The 26030-nt window shown below is 41.0% G+C and overlaps 1 protein-coding gene across 2 annotated transcripts in view; it reads right to left on the bottom strand.

Annotated features, from left to right (window-relative positions):
• ARHGAP10 (Rho GTPase activating protein 10) overlaps positions 1 to 26030 on the bottom strand; it is a 312621-nt gene that overhangs the window by 234994 nt on the left and 51597 nt on the right. The gene's annotated exons all lie outside the window — the stretch shown is intronic.

Raw genomic sequence — 26030 nt, 5'->3', positions numbered from 1 at the left:
TCCCTTGCCAGGATCTCACTCAGTTATCCGAATGGCTCTAATGAAGATTTTTTTTTCAAAGATTTTATTTATTTATTCATGTGAGAGACAGAGAGAGAGAGGCAGAGACACAGAGAGAGAAGCAGGCTCCATGCAAGGAGCCCGATGTGGGACTTAATCCCAAGACTCCAGGATCATGCCCTGGGCCGAAGGCAGGCGTCAAACCGCTGAGCCACCCAGGGATTCCCTCTAATGAAGATTTCTAACTAAACAGAAAATTCACATATATGTGGCCTCCATGCCCCCACCTTCTCCTGCCAACTAATTCCTGACCACCGTGAATGAAGTACCTTCAAGGTAGACAAAGAAAGCACAACTAACCTAAAAGAATTAATGTGATTTGCATCCTTTCAAATGAACTTGCCACTTTCAGAGTCACCCAGACTAGAATTTGCAGGTCTTCAATCCCCCGACAAATGGGAGAAAGCACAGGCAACATAACCCTTCTCAGGGTTAAGAGCAGTGTGAGAGATGAGTTCTATTTGAGACCTGGTGAGTTGAAGATGTAGGGCAGCACATGGAGAGATGTAACCACAGTTTAAATCCAGGTTCAGAGAGCCTCCAGACACCGGCCCAAATTGCCAAACTCAGGCTTGCTGATTTCACAGATGAGGAAATTATTGTTTGCAGAATATCCACCTATTAAGAGTTTTCAGTTCCGACCATGAACTCTGAGTCACATATAGGCACTCGGAAGGAGTGAATGGGAAGCCTCTCTGCTAGGGTGGCTGTAGTCTGACTGTGCCTCAAGGCAGCCCTCTGCATGCAGTGGAGCTGCTCAAGTTTCAAGCCTGGCTCTGGTAACAAGGTTCAACCACTATCTGCAGCAACTCCTCACACCATCAATCAAAGCGCGAATGGGGCTGCTTGAGGAAATGTGGCATGTTCTATAATTCTGGGCTTGAGAAGAATAATGAAATCACAAATAAATGAGTCTTTCTTACTCGTTAAATTTGAAATACAAGACTCTGCACAAACCATATGGACTTCTAAAACCTTTTTTCAAATAGGCAAATTGCACCTAGGTGTTCACATTCCTTTGCATGTAGAGACCCAAGTAACTAGTTCATCAAGTATGCAAAAGTTCTGCCAAGGGAAGCTCTGCCACCCATTCTGCACATCAAAACATGTAGCAAAATTCTTCAGTGTTTTATTTAGAGGGGAACAGGGTACAGATTCTAAGAACTTAATATCTTTCATGCCAGATTCATGCCAAGGAAATAATGCTGAAGTTAATCCAACTTAACTTGGAAATGAAACAAAATTCCTCTCGGCCTATAAACTGGCTTCAGATTTTCCTTCATGTTTTCCAGATTCACAAAACTGGCAGCAGCACTATATACAAGAACAGCAGTATGGCCTCTCTGTACGAGTTAAATAAGAAAGTAAATAACTCACTTTATAGATTGTTTAAACAATGCAAACATCTTATGAGCCCAAAATGCATTACTGGACTAATTGAGGCCTGAAAGCCAAATCACAGGCAGTTCTAGGAACAGCTCTAGGGCCAGCCCCATCTCTGGAACTGTTGCATTAAAGGCATTCCTGGCCCTAGCTCTCCAGTTCCACCCCAACTGGAGTGTCTGTTATAGTAAGGTCATCTTCATCATAGAAGAAAGCAGCTTCTAAAGGCCCTAGAGTATTCTAGCCCTGAACTGACAAATCAATGGGGTAGAAGAAAATAAGACAAGTCCACAAAGATGCAATGCCTCAGAACAAATGCATAAACCTGGAGTACAAGTCCCAATATGTAATAGGGCACATAACAGACAACCAGATTCTGTTAACCAAAATAATTAGGAACAACGCTTAAGAAGGGAGTGATCTGAACACTACAGAGAATCCCGTAGGCAGGTGGACACTGGAAACCATTACCTTACTTTTGCTATTCCTTATTCCAAGCTTCAACTGTTCCGCACACATTCACTCAATGCAAAGAGTCTACGCAGGCTAGGTTCTGTGTACAGAGAGAATACCTGTCACTACAGGCTATAAGATGAGCAGGACATGCTGGCAATCACCTAGCCTACCAGCTTTCAAACTGTCTTTGGCCACAGATTGAGCTATTCAAAGAAAATCTTAGTTACAGAGAGAAAAGAAAAATTAGCCGACACTTCACGTATTAGTTTTCTACTGCCGCTGTAACGAATCACCACAAATTTAGTGGCTTACAGCAACACAGATTTATTCTTCTAATCCTGTAGGTCAGAAGGCCAAAACTGGTGTTACTGGAATGCATTCCTTCTGGAGGCTCTAGGGGAAAATCCATTTCTTTGCCTTCTCCAGGTTCTGGAGGATGTCCAAATTCCTTGGCTCAGAGCCCTCAGACCCCTGTCACATCACCTCCACCTCTGTCATACATCTCTGACTCTTTTAATGACTACTGTGATTACAATGGGCTCACAATCCCAACCCAAAATAATCCCCCCACCTCTAGCCCTTTAATTTAATCCCATCTGCAAAGCCCCTTTTGCCAAGTTAAATAACATAGTCGCAGATTCCAGGAATAGAAAGGGCCATTACTCTACCTACCATACCTTATAATGTCAGGTACTTTCCTAACCACTTTACATTTATTGATTCCTTTAAGTATCCCAACCACTCTGAGAGACAGGTACTATTATCATGCCCACTTTGCAGAGGAGAAAACTGAGTCACAGAGAGGTTAAGCAACTTGCCCAAGATTATACAACTAGTAAGTAGTTGAACCAAGAGATAATCAAAGCTGCTCAGGTAAAGGTAGGATGAAGATCCCTTTCAGCTGGTCCCCCTCTCCCACAGCGTGCTCCCCCGTGAGAGTGCACCCTACAGAAAACCCAATGTGAAAATCACTGACAGAGTCTCTCACCTTCACTATACTGTCAGGAAATGAAAGCACAACTCTAAACAACTAGCTCAATGTCACACACCTAGTTCAAGGAGAACACTAACTAGAATCCAAGTTTTAGTACAGAATCTAGTTTTAGCATAACCTGTAGGCACACCTGTTAGGGAGGAATACATGGTCCAGCAGTTGGACAGTATGCCTACTGAGAAAGGCTGCAAAGCGGAGTGCATGCATGCACACATGGGGAAGGGGATCAAGGTGAAGTGCTTAAGTATGAAAAAGAATACTAAGGCCAACACACTCCCAAGCTCCACCTTCTCTAATTACAATTCATAGAAAATAAGAATGACTGATGGGCTGACAAACATCATAATGACAGGGCTGCATGCTACTGTTTGGATAGCTTAACATTTCCAGGTAAGTACATAAATCTGAGCATCAGAAACCAATGGCCCCATGGACTTATTTATTTGGCCACCCCTTTCGTTACAATTTTAATTCGAATCTCTCAAATCCTCCAGTTATCATTGGTCCCACGACTGCCTACATTTGCCTCACATACATAAAAAAATATCTTCCTGGTCCCTGGAGCCACTGGGATTTCAAGTCCTGGCCTAAATTAAAGAACATCAGCAGGGAACATAATTTTAGAGACAATCTAGACTAACGATCCTATTTTACAGATGAGGAACTAAAGGCACAATATGCTAGAGGCCGGGAGGTTTATGAAAAGGAGACAAGCAGGCCTGGCTTGAAATATTAGCTCTGCTGTACCCCCGGTGTGGCTCTGGGCAAGACACGTAGTATGTATCAGACTTCCTGTCTATAAACTGCAAATACCCAGAATGTCACATCTAACTAACACGTGACCTCTCACTTTCCCTTCTAGAGCAATATGCTTGAGCCAGAGCCTTCGCTTCCTACACTGGCAGGTGTTGTAGCACGTGACCCAACCCAAACTTTTTCAGGGCTAAATTAATAGGGACAGAGAGGTGACCCAAGAGCAACCCCCATAGGTCAGCCAGAGACACAGACACATGGAATGTGTATATACAGAAAGAAAGAAATGAAGTAAAAGCCACAAAGTGTTAAACAATTGGTCGGTCTTCGAAAGACGAAAGGACACGTAGGATGCTCATTAGTCTATCCTTGCAACTTTTGTAATACATATTCATAAAACAATTAGCAGAAAAGAATACAATGATCATAATGTATTAAAATGAAAGAAACAAGTACACCCACACACATCCCTGAATCAATGAACCATTTTGTTCTCCTTTGTCCCATCTGCCCTCATCTTATTCCTATACTTGCAGGAACCCAAGCAGCCAGAATTCCAGTGTTCCTTTCTCAGCATCTCATTCCTTATTCTACGCATCCACATTCTACTCGTGAAGGTATTTTCCTAACCACTTTACATTTATTTACAAATATTTACAAATATTTATCCAAATATTTGCCAGGCAGTATTCTAGACACAGAGGTTACTGCAACAAATAAATCACACCAACCCGGGTGAGAGTGGGTACAGGCCAAGGTGAGATAGGGGAGTAGAAAGGGAGTAGAGAAGACAGATAATAAAACATAAATTACTGGGAGCAGGTAAGTGCCATGGAGAAAACTGAAGAATGGTTAAGGAAATGGGAATGCTTGGGGAGGGAGGCTGGGCAGATTTCAGTGGATGGTATAGAAAAGATGGTACCAAAGCAAAGACTTGAATGATGCAAGGAGCAAGCCACACAGATCACTTTCCACACAGAGATCTGCTGTAGCACAGCAAAAGGCTGGTGTGGCTGAAGCCGATGGAGGGAGGGACAAAGAATGTAACAGGCAAGAAAGGGAAAGACAATGAAAGACAGTTCAGAAAGGACTTGAACTTCTTTTTTTTTTATTTTTTTTTATTTTTTATTTATTTTTTATTTATTTATGATAGTCACAGAGAGAGAGAGAGAGAGGCAGAGACACAGGCGGAGGGAGAAGCAGGCTCCATGCACCGGGAGCCTGATGTGGGATTCGATCCCGGGTCTCCAGGATCGCGCCCTGGGCCAAAGGCAGGCGCCAAACCGCTGCGCCACCCAGGGATCCCAGGACTTGAACTTCTATTATAAGATGGGGAGCTTCTGGAAGGTTCTGAGTTAGGGAGGAGGGTTAGGATCGAACAATTAGCAGCATCACTCTGGTTGCTGTGCTGAGAACAAGAGGCGCACAGCAGGAAAACAAGTTAGGAGGCTACTGCCCTGATCCAGGCCAGAGAGGACAGTACCTCTTTAAAGAATTTCTGGAAACTGCCAACAACTGGTAAGATTCTGGAATCTCAACCTAATGAGTTGAGGGGTTTACAAGCAAAAACTTCCCCAAGGATAGCAATCATCTTTGAAACCTCTTGGCTTCAAAGCCAAGATAGCCTGCTTTCTAAATGCTTAAAATTAGTAAAATGTTCTTGTTCCCCTGTATAATGGGTTCAGTTGTGCCCCTTGCACCCATTCCCGTATTAGAGTCCTAACCCTCAGCCTCTCCGAATGTGACCTTATTTGGGGAGAGGTTCTTAGGTATAATCAAGTTGAAGTGGGATCATTGGGGTAGTCATCCAATATGACTAGTGTCCTTATAAAAAGGGGAAATGTGGTCACAGAAACACACATAGAGGGAAGACAAGGTGGAGAGACAAAGGAAGATGGCCATCTATAAGCTAAAGAGAGTGGCCTGGATCAGGAGCTTCCCTCACAGGCCTCAGAAAGAACCAGCTCTGCTGACACCTCAGCTGGGGACTTCCAGACTTCAGGGCAGTGAGACAAGAAATTTTGGTTATGTCAACCACCCAGTCTGGGGTACTTTGCTATGGCAGCCCTAGCAAACCAATACATCAAGATTATTTTTTTTCTCTTTTTAGAAAAATAAGGTAACCTGGAGGTTAAAAGTAATATAGACATAAGAACATCACTGGCAAGTATTGTTTTATAGACCAGGGACTTAAGCTCTGTGACAGACAATATTACTCAAACATTCTGGTACTGAATATAGTAACTCAGCAAACAAAGTGACTTCCAAAATGTCCTAAGAAAGGGGAGACAAAAAGAAAAACAAAACCACATATGGGGATAATGTCAAGACACGCTACTGTGTTAACCACAGTATATGCTTAAGGCCCAAAGTAAATACTAGCAGGGACCAACGTGTTGCGTGTTGATCTGGTTAATGAACGTGAGCTTTCCCGCCCTTCTGCCATTGGAGCATCACCATGTCACAGCACGAAAGAGAAACTCAGTTGCCAACCAAAGCCCAGTGTTACTACATAACTCTCATTTCTCTCAAATGCTTTAGCCAGTTATTTGCTTTAAAATAATATTTACGTAAAATAAGACTCAATGTAAGGGGGGACAGCTAAAATCTCTTCCATTGTGTCCCAGGATAAACCAGGATCACAAAATCTGGAATGCCACAAAAAATGCCCCATGACTTGCAGCAGTCACTCGGCACAGCCCAAGATGTCATACAAACTTCGAGAAGATGTGATGGTTGCCCTAGGGAGTCCATGACCTCCATCAGGGAGAGACTGCCATGACATCACATACCACACTGACACTGAGGAGTCCAGGTCACACACCCTACAAGAGTTCAATGGAAAACACACTTGAAAAAATGTGAAAGTCATCAGGAAAACAGCATGGAATGGGCGGCTTGAACAGGGTCCAAGAAAGTGGGTTAAATTTATATCGCTGTGAAAAAAAAAAATTATATCGCTGTGAACCACAGAGGAGACGTTTGAGAAGGAAAAAAATGAGGGGACTCCTTCAGAAGGGGACGAGAAAGGGGATCTAGACTGCGCAACCTATGTACGTTAGGGCCTTCTGAATACAAGAAATACACTCAAATAATGAGAATACAATAGAAAAGAACCTAGGGAAAAAAGTAAACAACACATCCCGATGGCACTTGCAGCACAGCCTGCCGTGGGATCTCCTCTCGGGGCTGCTGCCATCAACACCATGTGGCTTCTGAGTGTTTACCTGTTCTCTCACTTTCAACGGCTCTGCTTTCTTTTATTTCATATCAATTCTTGCTGTCGGAACTGCTGCGTCCTCAGGTTTGCTGCTGCCGTGTCCCTGACTGGGGGCGGGGTGGGGGGGGAGCCTTCACTGCCTTTGCGTTAGCAGATGGCATTCTTTGAACTAGAACTCTTAACTGCTTTTCCCTTATTTCCCAAATTAAAATTCTCAAGAGAATCAAACAGATCTGGCTCATTTTTCCCCCACAGAAGGCCATGACAGAAGTAGCTATCTAGTGTCCCACACCAACCAAGTCAGCAACTTAGGGACAAGGAGGGAGGTCACACAGTCCTCAGAGACCTTTGTCCTCACCAGCGGCTGTGAGCAAAGCTATTTTTTCCCTATAGGAGCTGTGAAGTAGTTAGCAAATGCCAAGAGTGACAACGTGGATACAAAGCCAAAGAGGACAAAATACATCCTTTAAAGGCCAAACTTACTTCTGAAGACTTTACTATGTTAACCTTAAAATTCCACAAAATGCCCCTACAGGCAGAAACCAGTCCATCTGAAAAACTGCAGTAGCAGGGTGGAAGCCTGAGCTAGGCCATTTTAACATAAGGAATTATGTTCGATATAAAGCAGTTTTAACACTCCTAATGGACTAGAAAATGGGTTCAAATCCAGTGCTTCCAAACCGCTTAAATGTGTGCAACAACCTTCTAACAGTTATGTAGCACCTCCTATGTGCTGGTCGCTCCAGGGAAGTACTTTGCATTCATTAGAGTTCATTTCATCCTCACTACGCCCAGTTAGGTAAGCTTTTTTTGCACTGTATTTTAGAGACAAGCACCAGCAGACACAAAGGGGTCACACTGAGTTTGATGGTGGAGCAAGAATTTGAACACTGGAGACAGCTTTCCATCTAAACAGTCACAATATGCTGCCTCCCCATAGGGAAAACTACAAGATCCTTTCCTTACAATGCCCTTATGAGACGTATGTAAATCATCCAAATGTCTTGATTTTGCTGGAGTGTTGGAGGAGGGGTCAAGAATTTTTTTTAAACGTTTTGTGGTCATCCACAAGCACTGTGTGAAGGCTGAGCTGGCCTTTGCGCCTGCAGTCAGGAGTCTAGACTGCGGGAGCTCCCAGGGGACCTGCAGGATTACAGGCAGGTGAACCGCTTTGGCCTCTCTGGGATTGACAGGTCAGACTCTGACCACATCAGAGGCCTGAACACTGAGGAGCTCTGTGACCAGTGGGGAGGCAAGAACTGGGAGCTCCTGGACAGTGTCCTGCAAGCAGGGCTAGAAATGGAGCTGCTCTGACTATAGAATTTCTACCTACACCACTGCAAGCTGGCAATGTGCGGCACAGGCAGCTGGAGAGGCTCCTGCATGAAGGGACCCTGTAGACAAGGCGATCCTTCCCAGTCCCTGGGAGTCCACCACTGCAGTCCTGTGGTGGTAGCTGGAGGCTGCCCTGGGACCAGGGCACCCAGCAGGGCTTATCACAGGGGCATAGCTACCACCTGTGCCTGGCCCACCCAGAACACCGCCCCCTCATGTCTCTCCCCAGATAGGCAGCCTTCAGAGCTTGTTGGGACCCGGGATTTGGTCCCCACACTCTGTGCAATGATTACTGTGAAATTTTGCCATCATGATGACATCATTTTTAGGATTTCCCAAAGTTCTGTCTTTTTTTTAGTTCTGGGGAAAACAAAAGTTTTGTGAACAGCCCCTAGGAAAGGAAAGTAGCCCAAGAAGGAGGGCAGGATAAGAAAGCTATGCAGAGGAACTCACAGCCAACAGGAAGAAGGAAAGAGCAATTGGAAAAGCCACTCCTAGAAAACAAGCGCCAGCTGGGCGATGAGGACTGTGAGGTCTACTTCTTGGTTTCATGCTTCCTTAAGGGCAAGGTCAACAAACACCAGGGTCCCAGACAGCAGATCAACACAATCCAAGCCTCTTCGGCCAGCCAGACACAAATATGGGCCTCCTGAAAACTAGCCATGTTCAAAGAGGAAAGAAGTGTTATTTAAATAAATAAGACACATGGTCAACCTATAAATTCACTAAAAGCATGAGAAAAGCATAGAAGTGCACATAAAACAGTTTAAAAGCTAAGCACTCCCCTCCCAATCTTAACCAATGTTTTTTTATGTTTCATTTTTCCGTATTTTCAAAATGTTCCCCATTTAGCATAAATTACTTTTAGAATCAGGGGGAAAAATAAAGCCAAAACAAAACAGAAGAATGGATGATACGTGATCATCAGGATAGACTGGCAGGGTATAGGACAATGTGGCTGTGACGGTAAATTTTGTGTATGAACTTGACTGAGCCACAGGATGCCTGGATGTCATATCAAATATGACTTCTAACTGTGTCTGGGAGGAGTTTCCAGAAGACACTAGCATTTCAATTGGGAGACTGAGCAAAGCAGATGTCTCTCCCAATGTTAACTGACATCATCCAACCACTAATAAACATAAAAAATTCAAACTCAGGATGCCTGAGTGACTCAGTGGTTGAGCATCTCCCTTCAGCTCAGGGTGTGAACCTGGGATCGAGTCCCGCATCAGGCTCCTCACAGGAAGTCTGCTTCTCCCTCTGCCTATGTCTCTGCCTCCCTGCATGTCCCTCACGAATAAATAAATAAAATCTTGAAAAAGAATTCAAATTCACGAATAATTATAGAAAATTTAAGTAGTTTTTCACCTGATGGGCAATATTATTTTAAGGAAATTCAGTATTTGCAAGCGTCTATGGGTAAATAAGCCCTTTCATGTATCAGTAGGGGAGAAAAAAATAAAGAATCTGCAACCACTGCTCATTGTTACTCCTCCTTACCCTCAAAAGAGGGAAGAATGCAAACAACCTGCCATGGCAGCCAACCAATTTCCTTTTTATCTCTAAAAATGGACAATATAGGTGCAAGATTTCCAGAGAAAACACTCAGATAGCGAGCACAACTACTGTTAATAACTGAGGTCCCAATCTCTGAATATTTGACTTACTTTACAAAGTAAGGTTCGTTGTCCCTCAGAAAAGCCTCATCACAAAGCTCCCTGCCCTGTAACAGAGCATAGTGATTGACCACGTCAGACACACTGGGGCTCACACACTAGCGTCTCTGGTGACCAGCTGGGTGGCCCTGAGCAGGTGGCAGCCCTTCCAAGCTCCAACAACTTGGGAATAATACAGGGTTTTATATAACAAATTGTTGTAAAGGAAAATAATGAATCAAAAGATTACTAAGTTGTCCTGTCTGGGTGACAGAATGGTGGCACCGGTTTTGTTTTGTTGTTGTTGTTGTTGTTTTCAGGGGAAGTCAAGAGAGGAAGCCAAGGTAAGGTAAGGAAACAAATGCATTTCAGATATTTCATGAAGTAGCAGATGAACTAAATAGAAATTCTGCAAGCAGCTGAAGACAAAGGTCAAGCCCAGAGATCCCAACTGTCAATTACATGCAGGAAAGTAATTGAAGTGAATTTTCCTTGTTAAAAGGAAAAAGTAGAGAAAACGCAGAGCTGAAAATACAGAGGCAAAACATGAAGGATACTCACAATGGATCAGGGGGAGGCAGAAAAAGACAAGACAGAGTAAAGAGAAAGCCAAAATGAGGTACGAGGGGTGTGCAGAATCAGAGAAGACACAAAACTGAGGATGCTCAGAAAGTGCCAAATGTTTTGCAAGGCTGGGGATTTGGCCAGAAGCAGTTCTTTGACAAATCATCCTGATTCCTTCCTTTCCCTTAACCTCCTACACATCCAACTCACATTCAAAATATCCCAGGATCTGCTCATGTCTGTGTCTCCAATGTTAACACATTTAATCCTGTTAACAAAATGCTCACTGGTCACTCTGCTGCCACTCACTCTCCTTCAGCCCAATTCCTACACAGCAGCAAAAGCCAAGTGAAAATATGAGTGGATTTCTTTACTCCCCAGCTTAAATCTTCAGTATCATTCTCTTGTATTTAGAATAAAACCCAAACTCCTCACCAAAGGTCTAAAATACCTTGAGTGGGTCCTAAATGAGAAGAACATGCAGCCAAGATTACTCTATCCAGCAAGGCTCTCATTCAGAATAGAAAGAGAAATAAAGACCTTCCAAGATAGGCAGAAACTGAAAGAATATGTGACCACCAAACCAGCTCTACAAGAAATACTAAGGGGGACTCTGTAAAAGAAAGAGGACACCCAAAGAAATAAGCCACAAAAACAGGGACTGAATAACTATTATAATGACACTAAATCCATATCTTTCAATAATAACTCTGAACATGAACGGGCTTAATGATCCCATCAAAAGATGTAGGGTTTCAGACTAGATAAAAAAGCAAGACCCATCTATTTGCTGTCTACAGGAGACTCATTTTAGACCTAAGGACACCTACAGCCTGAAAATGAAAGGTTGGAGAACCATTTACCATTCAAATGGTCTTCAAAAGAAAGCAGGGGTAGCAATCCTCATATCAGATAAATTAAAGTTTATCCCAAAAACTGTACTAAGGAGATGAAGAGGGACACTATATTATCCTTAAAGGATCTATCCAACAAGAGGACCTAACAATCATGAATATTTATGCCCCTAATGTGGGAGCTGCCAAGTATATCAATCAATTAATAACCAAAGTTAAGACATACTTAGATAATAATACACTAATACTGGGAGACTTCAACACGGCACTTTCTGCAAAATGACAGATATTCTAAGCACAACATCTCCAAAGAAACAAGAACTTTAAATGTTACACTGGACCAGATGGATTTCACATATATTTACAGAACTTTACGTCCAAATGCAACTGAATACACATTCTTCTCAAGTGCACATGGAACTTTCTCCAGAATAGACCACATACTGGGTCACAAATCAGGTCTTAACCGATACCAAAAGTCTGGGGGATTGTCCCTTGCATATTTTCAGACCATAATATTTTGAAACTTAAACTCAATCACAGGAAGAAATTTGGAAGAAACTCAAACACGTGGAGGTTAAAGAACATCCTGCTAAAAGATGAAAGGGTCAACCAGGAAATTAGAGAATTAAAAAGAGTGATGGAAACTAATGAGAATGAAGATACAACTGTTCAAAATATTTGGGATATAGCAAAAGCAGTCCTAAGAGGGAAATACATCGCAATACAAGCATCCCTCAAAATTTGGAAAAAACTCAAATACACAAGCTAACCTTGCACATAAAGGAACTGGAGAAAGAACAGCAAATAAAATCTACACCAAGCAGAAGAGAGTTAATAAAGATTCAAGAAGAACTCAATGAAATACAGACCACAAAACTGTAGAACACGTAACAAAACCAGGAGTTGGTTCTTTGAAAGAATTAATCAGATAAACCATTAGCCAGCCTGATTAAAAACAAAAAAGACTCTAATTAATAAAATCACAAATGAAAAAGGAGAGATCACAACCAATACCAAGGAAATACAAACGATTTTAAAAACATATTATGAAAAAGAAAAAAAGACATAGTACGAAAAATAAACATTATGAGCAGTTATATGTCAATAAATTAGGCAATCTAGAAGAAATGGATGCATTTCTGGAAAAACACAAACTACCAAAACTGGAACAGGAAGAAATAGAAAACCTGAACAGGCCAATAACCAGGGAGGACATTGAAGCAGTCATCAAAAACCTCCCAAAACACAAAAGACCAGGGTCAGATGGCTTTCCAGGGGAATTCTATCAAACGTTTAAAGAAGAAACAATACCTATTCTACTAAAGCTGTTCCAAAAGATAGAAAGGGATGGAATACTTCCAAACTTGTTCTATGAGGCCAGCATCACCTTAATTCCAAAACCAAAGACCCCACTAAAAAGGAGAATTATAGACCAATATCCCTGATGAACACAGATGCAAAAATTCTCAACAAGATACTAGCCAATAGGATCCAACAGTACATTAAGAAGATTATTCACCAAGACCAAGTGGGTCATCCTAGCCAGGATGCAAGGCTAGTTCAGCACTCGTAAAGCAATCGATGTGATAGATCATACCAACAAGAGAAAAAACAAGAACCATATGATCCTCTCAATAGATGCAGAGAAAGCATTTGACAAAATACAGCATCCATTCCCGATCAAAACTCCTTCAGAGTGTAGGGATAGAAGGAACATTCCTCAGCATCTTAAAAGCCATCTACCAAAAGCCCACAGCAAATATCATTCTCAATGGAAAAACACTGGGAGCCTTTCCCCTAAGCTCAGGAACAAGCCAGGGATGTCCACTCTCACCACTGCTATTCAACATAGTACTAGAAGTCTTAGCCTCAGCAATCAGGCAACAAAAGAAATAAAAGGCATTCAAATTGGCAAAGAAGAAGTCAAACTCTCCTTCACAGATGACAGGATACTGTACACAGAAAACCGAAAAGAGTCCACCCCAAGATTGCTAGAACTCATATAGCAATTCAGCGATGTGGCAGGACACAAAATCAAAGCACAGGTATCAGTGGCATTTCTATACTCTAACAATGAAACTGAAGAAAGAGAAATTAAGGAGTCAATCCCATTTACAATTGCACCCAAAAGCATAAGATACCTATGAATAAACCTAACCAAAGAAAAGAGGTAAGAATCTATACCCTAAAAACTAGAGAACACTTCTGAAAGAAACTGAGGAAGACATAAAGAGATGGAAAAATACTCCATGCTCATGGATTGGAAGAATTAATATTGTGAAATGTCAATGCTACCCAGGGCAATTTACACATTTAATGCAATCCCTATCAAAATACCATGGACTTTCTTCAGAGAGTTGGAACAAATCATCTTAAGATTTGTGTGGAATCAGAAAAGACCCTGAATAGCCAGGGGAATATTGAAAAAGAAAACCAAAGCTGGGGGCATCACAATGCCAGATTTCAGGTTGTACTACAAAGCTGTGATCATCAAGACAGTATGGTACTGGCACAAAAACAAACACATAGATCAATGGAACAGAATAGAGAACCCAGAAATGGGCCCTCAACTCTATGGTCAACTAATATTTGACAAAGCAAGAAAGACTATCCACTGGAAAAAGAACAGTCTCTTCAATAAATGGTGCTGGGAAAATTGGACAGCCATGTGCAGAAGAATGGAACTAGACCATTCTCTTATACCAGACACAAACATAAACTCAAAATGGATGAAAGATCTAAATGTGAGACAAGAATCCATCAAAATCCTAGAGGAGAACACAGGCAACACCCTTTGTGAACCTGGCCACAGCAACTTCTTGCAAGATACATCTATGAAGGCAAGGGAAACAAAAGCAAAAATGAATTATTGGGACTTTATCAAGATAAAAAGCTTCTGCACAGCAAAAGAAACAGTCAGCAAAACTAAAAGACAACCTACAGAATGGGAGAAGATATTTGCAAATGACCTATCAGATAAAGGGCTAGTTTCCAAGATCTATAAAGAACTTCTCAAACTCAACACGCAAAAAACAAACAATCCAATCATGAAATGGGCAAAAGACATGAACAGAAATTTCACAGAGGAAGACATAGACATGGCCAACAAGCACATGAAAAAATGTTCCGCATCCCTGCCGTCAGGGAAATACAAATCAAAACCACAATGAGATACCACCTCACACAGGTAAGAATGGGTAAAATTAACTTTGAAAAAAGTTGGGCAAATGGAATGATGAACCCATGTACCTGCAACCTTCTTCCAGAAATTATGAAGTCATGGTCCAGTGCTGAGGTACAATTTAGGCTTGATTGGAAGATATCTATCAGTCAGTTTATAACTTAGAGATTTTATTCTTGGGTTTCTAGGTTGTTTGAATTTTTTTAGTTATATTATGACTTTGCTTTATCAGTTTGTAGAAAATAAAATCCAATATTTCCTTTTAGAAGCTTTCCATTTCTTCTTTTAAATTATTTTTTAAAAATTTTTATTTATTTTATGATAGTCACACGCACACACACACACACACACACACACACACACAGAGGCAGAGACATAGGCAGAGGGAGAAGCAGGCTCCATGCACCAGGAGCCCGACGTGGGATTTGATTCTGGGTCTCCAGGATCCCGCCCTGGGCCAAAGGCAGGTGCTAAACCGCTGCGCCACCAAGGGATCCCAAAGCTTTCCATTTCTAATTCCAACTTTTTCTTTGTGCTAACTATCCTGTGACAAATTTACATTCTGTGACATAGCTTGGGAATAAAGGATGTTACCTGATCTCCTGCTAAGAGTCCTTTGAACTGGAGCCTGGATACCTGGATGTTATTAATGGACCAGAAGGGTTCATGAAGGTCTTTAGCCCTCTTTTGCTTGTATGTGTGTGTAGTTTTGGTTGGGGAAGGGTGAATCAATAATGTAACTAAATTTAGAGTGATAACAATAAAAAACTTACCTGGAAAATATGCTTTAAGGGCCTGTGGATCTTTGATCAATAGGTAGCTGATTATTTCCCATACATTTTATTTTTTTAATTTCTTACACATTTAGTGTTTCCTTTTCAGTTATCTCCTGATTTGGAATAAAAACCATTTGAAATCAGAAGCTGTGGGTTACATATACTACAACTACATGCATCTATTGTATATAGTTTGTCTGATAGCTGTGGAGCCTGGTTAGAAGATCAGGCAAATGTGGGCCCACTGGAGCTTTGGAGGAGTCCTGGGGGGGCATGCCAGTGGCTTTGAATGTAGGTTGTACTTGAGTTTTGGAGGAAGTGGGAGAAGAGCATTCCAGATAGAAAGAAGGCAAGGCATGTTCAAAGACCCCCAGGAAGGAGACAGCTGAGCAGAGACCAAATCACTCAGGGTATTTCATTTCATTTCATTTCATTTCATTTCATTTCATTTCATTCTTTATTGGTTGATTGATTGATTGTATATTCTTTTACTGGAGTTCAATTTGCCAACATATAGCATAGCACCCAGTGCTCATCCCGTCAAGTGGCCCCTCAGTGCCCATCACCCAGTCACCCCAACCCCCGCCTACCTCCCCTTCCACTACCCCTTGTTCTTTTCCCAGAGTTAGGAGTTTCTCATGTTCTGTCACCCTCACTGGTATTTCCCACTCATTTTCTCTCCTTTCCCCTTTATTCCCTTTCACTATTTTTTGTATTCCCCAAATGAATGAGACCATATAATGTTTGTCCTTCTCCAATTGAGTTACTTCATTCAGCATAATACCCTCCAGTTCCATCTACATAGAAGCAAATGGTGGGTATTTGTTGTTTGTTTCTAATCATTGAGTAATATTCCATTGTATACATAGACCACAGCTTCTTTATCCATTCACCTTTCAATGGATGCCGAGGCTCCTTCCACAGTTTGGCTATTGTGGACATTGCTACTATAAACATTCGGGTGCAGGTGTCTTGGTGTTTCACTGTATGTTTCTTTGGGGCAAATCCCCAGCAGTGCAATTGCCTAAATTGTACCTCAGCACTGGACCATGACTTCATAATTTCTGGAAGAAGGTTGCAGGTACATGGGTTCATCATTCCATTTGCCCAACTTTTTTCAAAGTTAATTTTTTTGTACTTTCTAATGTTTAATCTTTACTTCCTTGACTGCAAGTATTTCTATAGTGTAAATTGCGATTAATGAACTGTATTTTTTCTACTCCAATGAATTTGACACATAATTTTGTTTTAAATATTCTTCCCCTTTTACTTGTGTGACCTTTTTTTTGAATTATGATTTTGAATTTTGTATCCTTTTAGGTAGTCAATTTTTTCCCCTTATTTTGAAGAAGTTTCTTCCATCATTTGCATGCTTAAAAAGCACCCACCATTTTACATCCCTGAACATTTTAGAAGAAAATTAAACTGAATATTCCCAACTGCCCTAACCTTTTTTAAAAAACTTAATTCTGAGTTACTCTGCTCCTTTGTCTCTCTTTTTGTACCACATATCAAACAATGGTCTTCATGCCATACTTTTTACTTAATACAATCAATCATCTCTATTATTCTTCTTTTTCAGAACTTTATTTATCATTTCAGAATTAGCTCCGAAAGCAATAAGCATCTGCTATTGTGTGCGGTGTGTTATATAAACTTTACCCCTAATCCTTAGAATCATACTACAAAGGTAAATATACTTGTCTTCATTTTATAGACAGAGGCGGATGGGGAAACATAGAAGTAAAATGGATTACAGAGTAACACCAGAAGTAAGCCCAGGTCACTGTGATTCCCAACTTGTGGTCTCTTCATTTCTCAACTGTGGTAGAATGACTTGCTCGCACACTAAGCAGTACTGGTAATGGGGGTTTAACTGACATACCAAATTAGTGTAGCATTGCCTCACCTTTCAAATCTACCAGAGGCTTGGAAACCTGAGAGCCACTCGGCTAAGAACTAGGTGGCAAAGGAAGGTTTGTGGTGCCCGCAGGCAATGCTACTCAGGGTGCCAGCCCCTGAACAATTGGTAACAGGGTCCCTGAAAGACAAGGAATTTGTACAAGATGTAAATTAACTGAGTACCCGTTTAGTTTGGCTGACGCTATTTTACAGCAAGACTTCTTGATAAAGAAGTCAACTTATCGTAACCGGCAGTCTTCAGAGTCTGACACAGGTCCACAGCCTTCACTTTGAGTAGCACTGACCTACAGCAGCCTTTTACAAAGTCCTCGGAGCAGCGTTCTTCAGTGAGCCATATGTGATTTAGTGGGTGATATAATCAGTACATTGAGCTACACCAGCATTTTTTTTAATAATAGAAAAAGAAAAGAGAGTCCTCTGGTATAAGGAGTTGAAGACAGACATTTGTACCAGGTACTGTAATCTGAATCTTTGTTTTGAACAAAACGGTAACTCTTGTGAGATAAATATAAATAAAAAGCTCACTGGGTGGAAGTACAACTTTATAAGTGAGTATACAGGGCAGCCCGAGTGGCTCAGTGGTTCAATGCCGCCTCAGCCCAGGGCATGATCTGGAGACCCGGGATCGAGTCCCATGTCGGGCTCCCTGCATGGACAGAGGAGGGAAAAGCCCGCTTCTCCCTCTGCCCGTGTCTCTGCCTCTCTCTCTCTCTCTGTCTCGCATGAATAAATAAAATCTTAAAAAAAAATAAACGAATATACAAATATACATTTTATTATAAGAAGAGCTCATTGAGTGGAAAATATTGTATATGTACAAAAGTACATATTTTTAAGCATACTGAGCTGGACTGGGATAACTCTTAGATAGGTACTTTGTATTAGCATAAGATTTACCAGCCTTATTATCCACTCTATAAGCAATACCATATAAGTAAGATCATTAATTCTAGCGTCCAGATTACTCTTTTCTTTGGTTTCTTAAGAACTAGCCTTTTTTTTTTTTTTTAAGAGCGAGAGAGAGATGAGCAGAAGGAGGGGCAGCAAGGAGAGGGAGAGAAAGTGTCAAGCAGGCTCCATGCCCAGGGCAGAGCCTGATCCCACAACCTCAAGATCATGACTCAAGCCAAAATCAAGCGTCAGATGCCCAACCAACTGAGCCACCCAGGCATTCCCTAAGAACTAGGTTTTCATAAAAATGAAGAGAAGCTGATAAATGGAATTTAGAGATACCCAACTTCATCACATTCATGTCTCCATACAGCAAAGGAGAAGCCCCAAACTATAGAATCTAGGCAATCAGAGACATCCCTGAGAAGGAAAAACAGATACCCAGAGTTAATAGGGAAATGGCAACATAGTACAGTGATTTAGGAGCTTCCATTTCCTATAGCAAGCTGGCCATAGATTGACCTTCCATGCTCCTCCAGGCATCCAACTTTGGATCGCTGACACACATGGGCTCTACCACAGTAACAGCTCCATAAGACAGATGTTGCGCTTTCTACTCTACAAGTGAGGGAACAGACACAGCAAGGGTAAGTGAAGATTCAAGTTCAGAAATGTCCCCTTTCCATATATGATATTATATGGAGCATACGAAATAGTTATTTTTTTACAACCTTTCTTTTATGTTTTTATTTTTTAGGCTTTTTTTGTTTTGTTTTTAAGAAATACAATTTCCAGGGACTCCTGGGTAGCTCAGTGGGTAGCATCTGCCTTTGACTCAGGGTGTGATCCCCAGGTCAAGTCCCACATCGGGCTCCCTGCAAGGAGCCTGCTTCTCCCTTCTATGTCTCTGCCTCTCTCTGTGTGTCAAGAATAAATAGATAAATCTTTTAAGAAATAAATAAATAAATGACATTTCCAGCATGAATAAGAAAGCTTGGGGTCACGGTGTTTAGTTTGGACTATGTTATAAAGGGAGACTAACAAAACCGAACATCCAAGAAAAGTCATCAGGATGGTGAGGATTCCCAAAACCCTACCAAGGAAGACAGAATTTTGGGAAGGTTTCTGAATTTTGAGGGACATTAATTAGACCAGTTCTTAGATTCACTCCATATGGTCTTAACAGACTCATCCAAAAGCCAATATAGGTAGAAGCTAAAGGGAACAAATGTGGTTTAAAGTAAAGCATAACTTGCTAACTGTAATGCAATGGGCAGTCTCACTGGACAGGCAATCGTGAGACATCCCCCCTACTTGTATGCTAGGGACACCCTGCTGAGGGTGGGACCTCAGAGCAATAGTCCACAAAGGTCCTGCCCACCAACAGCTGGTGAATTACTGGCACTAATACTTTCTTACCTTTATAGCACTTGGTGCAAGTACAGAAATAATGGATTAAATAAGACAGGTTTGAAAATTTAACCACCATACTGGACAGGATTTTTATGAAACTTGACACCATATTCTAAAGAGCTGATTTTAGCATAGGAATTCCCTGTGCTAGAGTTTTATCACAGATGACAGGAAAAGTAATCCAAAGCCTAATGGTAAATCCATCTCTTCAGTACAGAGACTCTACTTTCCAGAAAGACTACATAAGTAGGAAAGAGGGAAAAAAACCAAAGCAGAAAGAGAGGAACTAGTACACAAGGGGGGAAGGGAGGCAGTGACACCTCCCCAGGCCCCTTTGGTCAGTCATCAGTACTCAAATGACACTGAAAAGAGACAGTGTTTAGTCCTCCTCATTGTACCTAGTTCTTGCTGTGCCTGAGGGAAGGTCCCAGGGGAAGAAGTAAATGCTTCCCAACTCAGATCTCCAAAGAGTTTTGGCAATAGTTCAGTTCTGACTTTATTTTCTGTAAAACCCTGGAGACTTCAAAAAAATTATAAACAACCAAATAGTTAACATCTGGGTTTCTCCATTTCTCTAATTCTGAGATACAAGAAAAAGCTTCATGGGGAAATACTGTGAGAAACATCTACAGTCTATGGAGTATCTGATAAAAAACCACAGGGAATGCTAAGCTATGACATTAATTTGTTTGGGTAGTACCACCAATCTTAATTATTTTTTTTACTCTCTTTGAAGTAGAACATGAATGGTGATGATGATCAGTGATAGAATTTTTTTCTAAGGAGGACCATTTTATTTTTTAATTTTTTTAAGGAGGACCATTTTATAAGATCACTTCGATATTTTATAGCAAGAACAAAAGATATGTTATTTTAGACTTTATAAAAAATGTTTAGTATTAAAATGGGAACAAATAGATAGCATGTCATTCAATCTCAGTCAATATAATTTAAAACTGGATTGTTTTACTCTCATATTTGGTAAGTTTTCCATTTGGGGTATTAATTCTTCAGTATGCTAATGTTATAAAACCCAAAACACTACTGAATTGCAAGGTTCTTTTGTTTTCTCTTCTAGTTAACTGACTTAGTTTTCTACAATAATACAAATGCTGGATTCCTCACCAGAAGCCTAGTTCTAGTTTGAATTCTGCAATTAACTACTAGTGGGAGCCCTAGACCAGTCACTGAACCTGACTGAATCTCAAGTTTCCTTACCTATAAAGTAAGAGAGGTCAATGACATGATTTGCTAAAGGTAGAAAATAAATGCTGAAATTCTTAACATTTTCAATTGTTTTTAAAAACCCAACATTTAAGAATGAATGACAAGAGACAAGATAGCATAGACTTGTTTCTCCCTGCTCCTTTCCACTAAGCACTATGAACCCTTTCCACTCATTGCTATAATAATGAGACAACCAAAAACCTCTGAAAGCTGGTAAGAAAGAAACAAACTAGTCTGTGACTACAAGCCTAGAGAAGCAGCACAGCACAGGAAAGGACTCCCTCCTTTCCCTTGTCCAGAAGACCTTGAGAAAGCACACATTCCTGCCACACAAAAAAGACAGCCACTAAGACCCACCATTTCCAGCCCCTGTCCTAACAACAGCAGGTAGACCATGTGGACTCATTCTTACCCAAATGGAAGGAGAGTCCCTCTGGAAACAAGGCAAGCCCTACACCACCCAAAAGAAGGACCTATCTTAAGCCCAAACAACAATAAGCAACTAAGGTAACCAAGACATAAGCCCAAAGATAAGCTAACCCAACAGAACCCAGTTACTCATGGTCCAAGAAATCTCTTTGGTCCTACAAGCCTGAGACTTCTTCCTTTCCCTTTTCCAGAAAACCCTGGGAAAGCCATGGGACACCAGTAAAAAGATCTCACTTCAACAAGTGACAGGATCAAGGTGACCCTCTGTCCCATACAGGCAGCAGGAATTCTACCACAGTCAGGGAAGCTCCAAGTCCCCAGGAGCCTGCATCTACCTACCCGCCTCCCAGGACACATAGTTCCCCAGCCCAGGAAAACCTGTGCCCCCATAGCCAGTGTGAGCAGGGGGCTATGGTAACTCTAAAAACATCTGGTCAATCAAGCAAATTAAAACACTACCACAGGGTGACCTGGGTGGCTCAGCGGCTGAGCGTCAGCCTTTGGCTCAGGACATGATCCTGAAGACCCAGGACTGAATCCCACATCGGGCTCCCTGCATGGAGCCTGCTTCTTTCTCTGCTTCTCTCTCTCTCTCTCTCTCTCTCTGTTTCTGCCACTCTCTCTCTCTGTGTGTGTCTCTCATGAATAAATAAATAAAATCCTAAAAAAATAAAATAAAATACCACTACAGAGGCTCTAAAAATTAAATGCCATCAGAAGCTGACCCCAAAAATGTAGGCCAGGTCTTGAATGCTAAAACTAAAACCGGCTGACTGCTAAAACAAAATATTTAAATAGGACCCTGAATATCCTAACAGGACTAGGCAAAACAGATATAATCAAAAATCATCCATCAGGGGCACTGGGATGGCTCATTCAGTTAAGTGTCCAACTCTTGATTTTGGCTTAGGTCATGATTTCAGGGTTGTGAGGTCAACCCTCAAAACAAGCTCTGTGCTTAGTGGGGAGTCTGGGATTCTTTCCCTCTCCCTCTGCCCCTCCCTTTGTTCACACTCTCATTCTCTCTAAAAGAAATCTTAAAAAAAAAAAAAAAAAAAAAGCATCCATCATACCAAGAACCAGGAAAACTACAGCTTGAACAAGAAAAGTCAATCAATTGATGCTAACCCTGACATAAATACTGGAATTACTGGATAAAGACTTTTAAAAAAATATTTAATTTATTTATTCATGAGAGAGAGGCAGAGTCATAGATAGAGGGAGAAGGTAGGCTCCATGCTGGGAGCCCAAAGTGGGACTAGATCCCAGGACTCCAGGATCACACCCTGAGCCAAAGGCTTAACTACTGAGCCACCCAGGCACCCCCCTGATAAAGACTTTAAAGCATAAAAGTCAGAGAAGTGCTTCAACAATCAAGTATAAATTCTGAACAAAGGAAAAAAAACAGAAATTCTTAGCAGATTAATAGAAGTTACAAAAAAGAACCACACAAAAATTCTACAACTGAAAAGTATAGTAATAGAAAGTGAAACTCACTTGATGGGCTCAATAGTAGACTGGAGAGGCCAGAGAACAGAATCAGTGAACTTGAGGAAAGAACAAGAGAATTCACTCAATCAGAACAACAGAGAGAAAACAGGCTGAAAAAGTGAACAGAGCTTCAAGGACCTAAGAACAAAAGATCCAACATTTGTACCCTCAGAATCCAAGAGGGAGGGAAGAAATAGAGTAAGGCTAGAAGTGTATTCAAAGAAACAATGGCTGAAAATTTCCCAAATTTGGTCACAAACAGATTTAAGAAGCTGAGCAAATTCCAGTCTCAGGATAAATTCAAAGAAAAGCATGCCACAGCTGCAGTCAATGGTAAAGGAAAAAAACATAACATTTGAAAACAAAAACAATAACAACAACAACAACTTGATATCAGCAAGACAAAAATGATACTGTATTCCTCATCTGAAACCATGGAGACTAAAGGAAATAGATTCTTCAGGTGCTGAAAGAACTGTCAACTACAAATTCTATACCCAGCAAAAGTACCCTTCAGGAATGAATGGCAAATAGGCATCCTCAAACAAAGGGAACTGAAAGAATATGTGACTAACAGACCTACCTTTAAAGCACGGATGACTATTAAGTAAGGAATTATATATTTCAACAGAGAAGATTCACAATTGTCTATGAGAAACCTCTAACTTCAGAGTTTATAATCTAACTAGGGAGAGATGATACATACACAACAAAAATACAAATAATAGCAAATATTGTGCAAGTGCCACAGCCAAGGGCTAACAAAAATGGTTTAGAGATAGGTACCAATATTTTGGGCTGCCATGATCAAAGACAATGTCACAAATAAGGCATGACATGCATTGGCCCTTGAATAATGAATGCACTCATTTAAACAGAGCTGCTGAAAGGGCATGTCCATTATGAAAATCATGCAAGCAAAACTGAAAAGATGTGAAAACAGAAGGTGTATTTAAGGGACCATGTAGATAGGACCTATTCATCTGACAGGTAACGAGCATCTGACCAGGGGACAAAGAGAATCAGACACAATTCTGGCCCTCAGTTTAATGGGAGAAATGCAAAAGAAAAGAGGATTGTAACTGAATATAGAAATGCAACCAGAGAATGAAATGGACAGACTTCAGGAAACCCGTGGAGGGTACCACTAATTCTTCTTGGGAAAGGTAGGGAAGGTTTCACAGGGTTGGTGACAGCTGCCGGTGGATCTTAACACATGAGACAGAGGTGGCACATCAACAAAGGGGAAGGTATACAAGGCCGTGAGAATGACATAAAGAACTCCAGATGTACTCTGACACACAGTAGCATGGGAGCAGTGGATGGATGAGAAGCACTTGAGGCAGACTGAAGTCAATGATAAGGACCTGAGCTAAGAAGCTGGATTTCCATCTTGAAAGTAATAACCAATTATGGAAGAATTTTAACCAGAGGAATAAAACCCTATATAGAATCAAAGGAAATTAAAAGGGATTAGAAGAAGGAAGGCCAGTTACAGATCACTCAGTTCACCTTGATTCAACAAAAATCTGAACCTATTATGTGTCATGGGTCAGATGTTTAAAACAGAAAGATGAATGATTTCTATGCCTGTTCTCTCAAATCAAAGAGGTTATCAACATGAGGATGGAAATGAAGAGGAAACAGAGCAATTTCAGAGCTAGAATCAACAGGACTCTGAGAAAACAGCTGTGTCATGTCCTGAAAAAGACAAGAGTGGGGTTTTTAGATTAGGGTAAAATGGTGTAACTATAGGCAGCACTCCCATTCTAGAAATAAGGAGAAAGAGAAGTGAAGCAGTATTTGGATGGAAGATTGAGTAGAGATTTATGCACTTACCTTAAGATTCAGTGCTGGTGTCAGATCTTCCCAGAGGACCCTCCTGGCAGCCTCTCCATTGTGTTCAAAACAAACCAACAAACAAAAAATAGCTCATAGCCATGTAGATACATGTCTAAGTATAATGCATTGTGGTAAAATGTATGTATCTCTCCCACTAGATTCCTCAAGGGTAAGGATTATTATATTCATCCTTGTATCTCTACTGCATGTACTGCATGTTAAAACTCAGTAGGGTTTTAACAAATGTTCAATAAATGGAGAAAATATAAAAAAAATTTATGCTGTAACAAAATCATCACTAACTTATTTTCTATTGCATTCCTAAATCACTCCTCTTCTACTATCAGAACAAGGGGAGAAAAGTTTAAACAAACAACTCTAAGTATCCTAGTTCTGTTTAAAGAGCCTAAGAAAATTAATCCATAATCCCCAAAAGCATAAATCATAACATTATAATAGGTCAATCAAAAAAAGACAATCTGAGGCTTTAGCAGATCTTCACTTAGCCACCTCACATTTAGTGAGTACCAACTACCTGTCAGGTACCATGGTGAAGGACACACAGCTCCTACCTTCCAGAGGTTCACACTCTGGAGGTTCCCTTTGTGAATCGCTGCACTAGAGAAGAACGTTTCATGAAGTCCTCTGAAGGACTGATCACACAAAACTTGCTGCAGAACTCATGAGCAGGCCAGAGGGAGAGCTGTCCCTCAGGTAAAGGGATGCAATTCCAGACTACAGCAGAACAAAGATAATCCAACAAAGAGTTTTCAAGGGGATAAAAGGAGGAGGAAGAAGGGATACACACGGGAAGAGGAAAACAGCAAGGACACTGCACTCTTCCAAGGTACTTTCAAAAGGCAAGTAGACTACATAGAAACTACAAAAGTCACCCTTGACTAGCAGCCACTATCTTTGCCACAGGGGAAATTAATGTTCATGAGCTGCTATACTTATATGGAACTGATTATAGCCAATGGCAAAGTAGCTGGAAACTTAGAAACACACTTTAAATATTGAAAAGTGACGTTTTTATTTTATGGTAAAGTATAAATTATTACGTGTTGTAAACAACTCAAATATCCATCAGAAGGGGATTAGTTAGGAGCACCTGGGTGGCTCAGCGGTTGAGCATCTACCTTCAGCTCAGGGCATGATCCTGGGGTCCCGGGATTGAGTCCCACATCGGGCTCCCTGCATGGAGCCTACTTCTCCCTCTGCCTATGTGTCTGCCTCTCTCTCTCTGTGTCTCTCATGAATAAATAAATAAAATATTTTTTAAAAATAAAAAATAAAATAAAAAGAAGAGGATTGGTTAAATTACCTGTGCTATATGTACATGACAGAATATGACATAAGAACATTAAAAATAATGTTTTGCAAAAACACTTAGTGGCATTGTATTATGTTCATTACTAGTTGCATGATGTTGGGTTACTCTGAACAGTCAGTCTCAGCTGCTTCATCCGTAAAATGGGGATAATGGAATACTAGACAAGAACCAGAATAAGCAATCCACAACTATACACATATTATGTTATTCTGTTTCTAGAAAATATAGAAACAGGAAAAGAAAC

This window comes from Vulpes vulpes, chromosome 10 (genome assembly GCF_048418805.1).
Source record: "Vulpes vulpes isolate BD-2025 chromosome 10, VulVul3, whole genome shotgun sequence".
Taxonomy (NCBI): domain Eukaryota; kingdom Metazoa; phylum Chordata; class Mammalia; order Carnivora; family Canidae; genus Vulpes; species Vulpes vulpes.
Note: the sequence above shows the minus strand (reverse complement) of the source record. Positions and strands in the feature narration are given on the sequence as shown.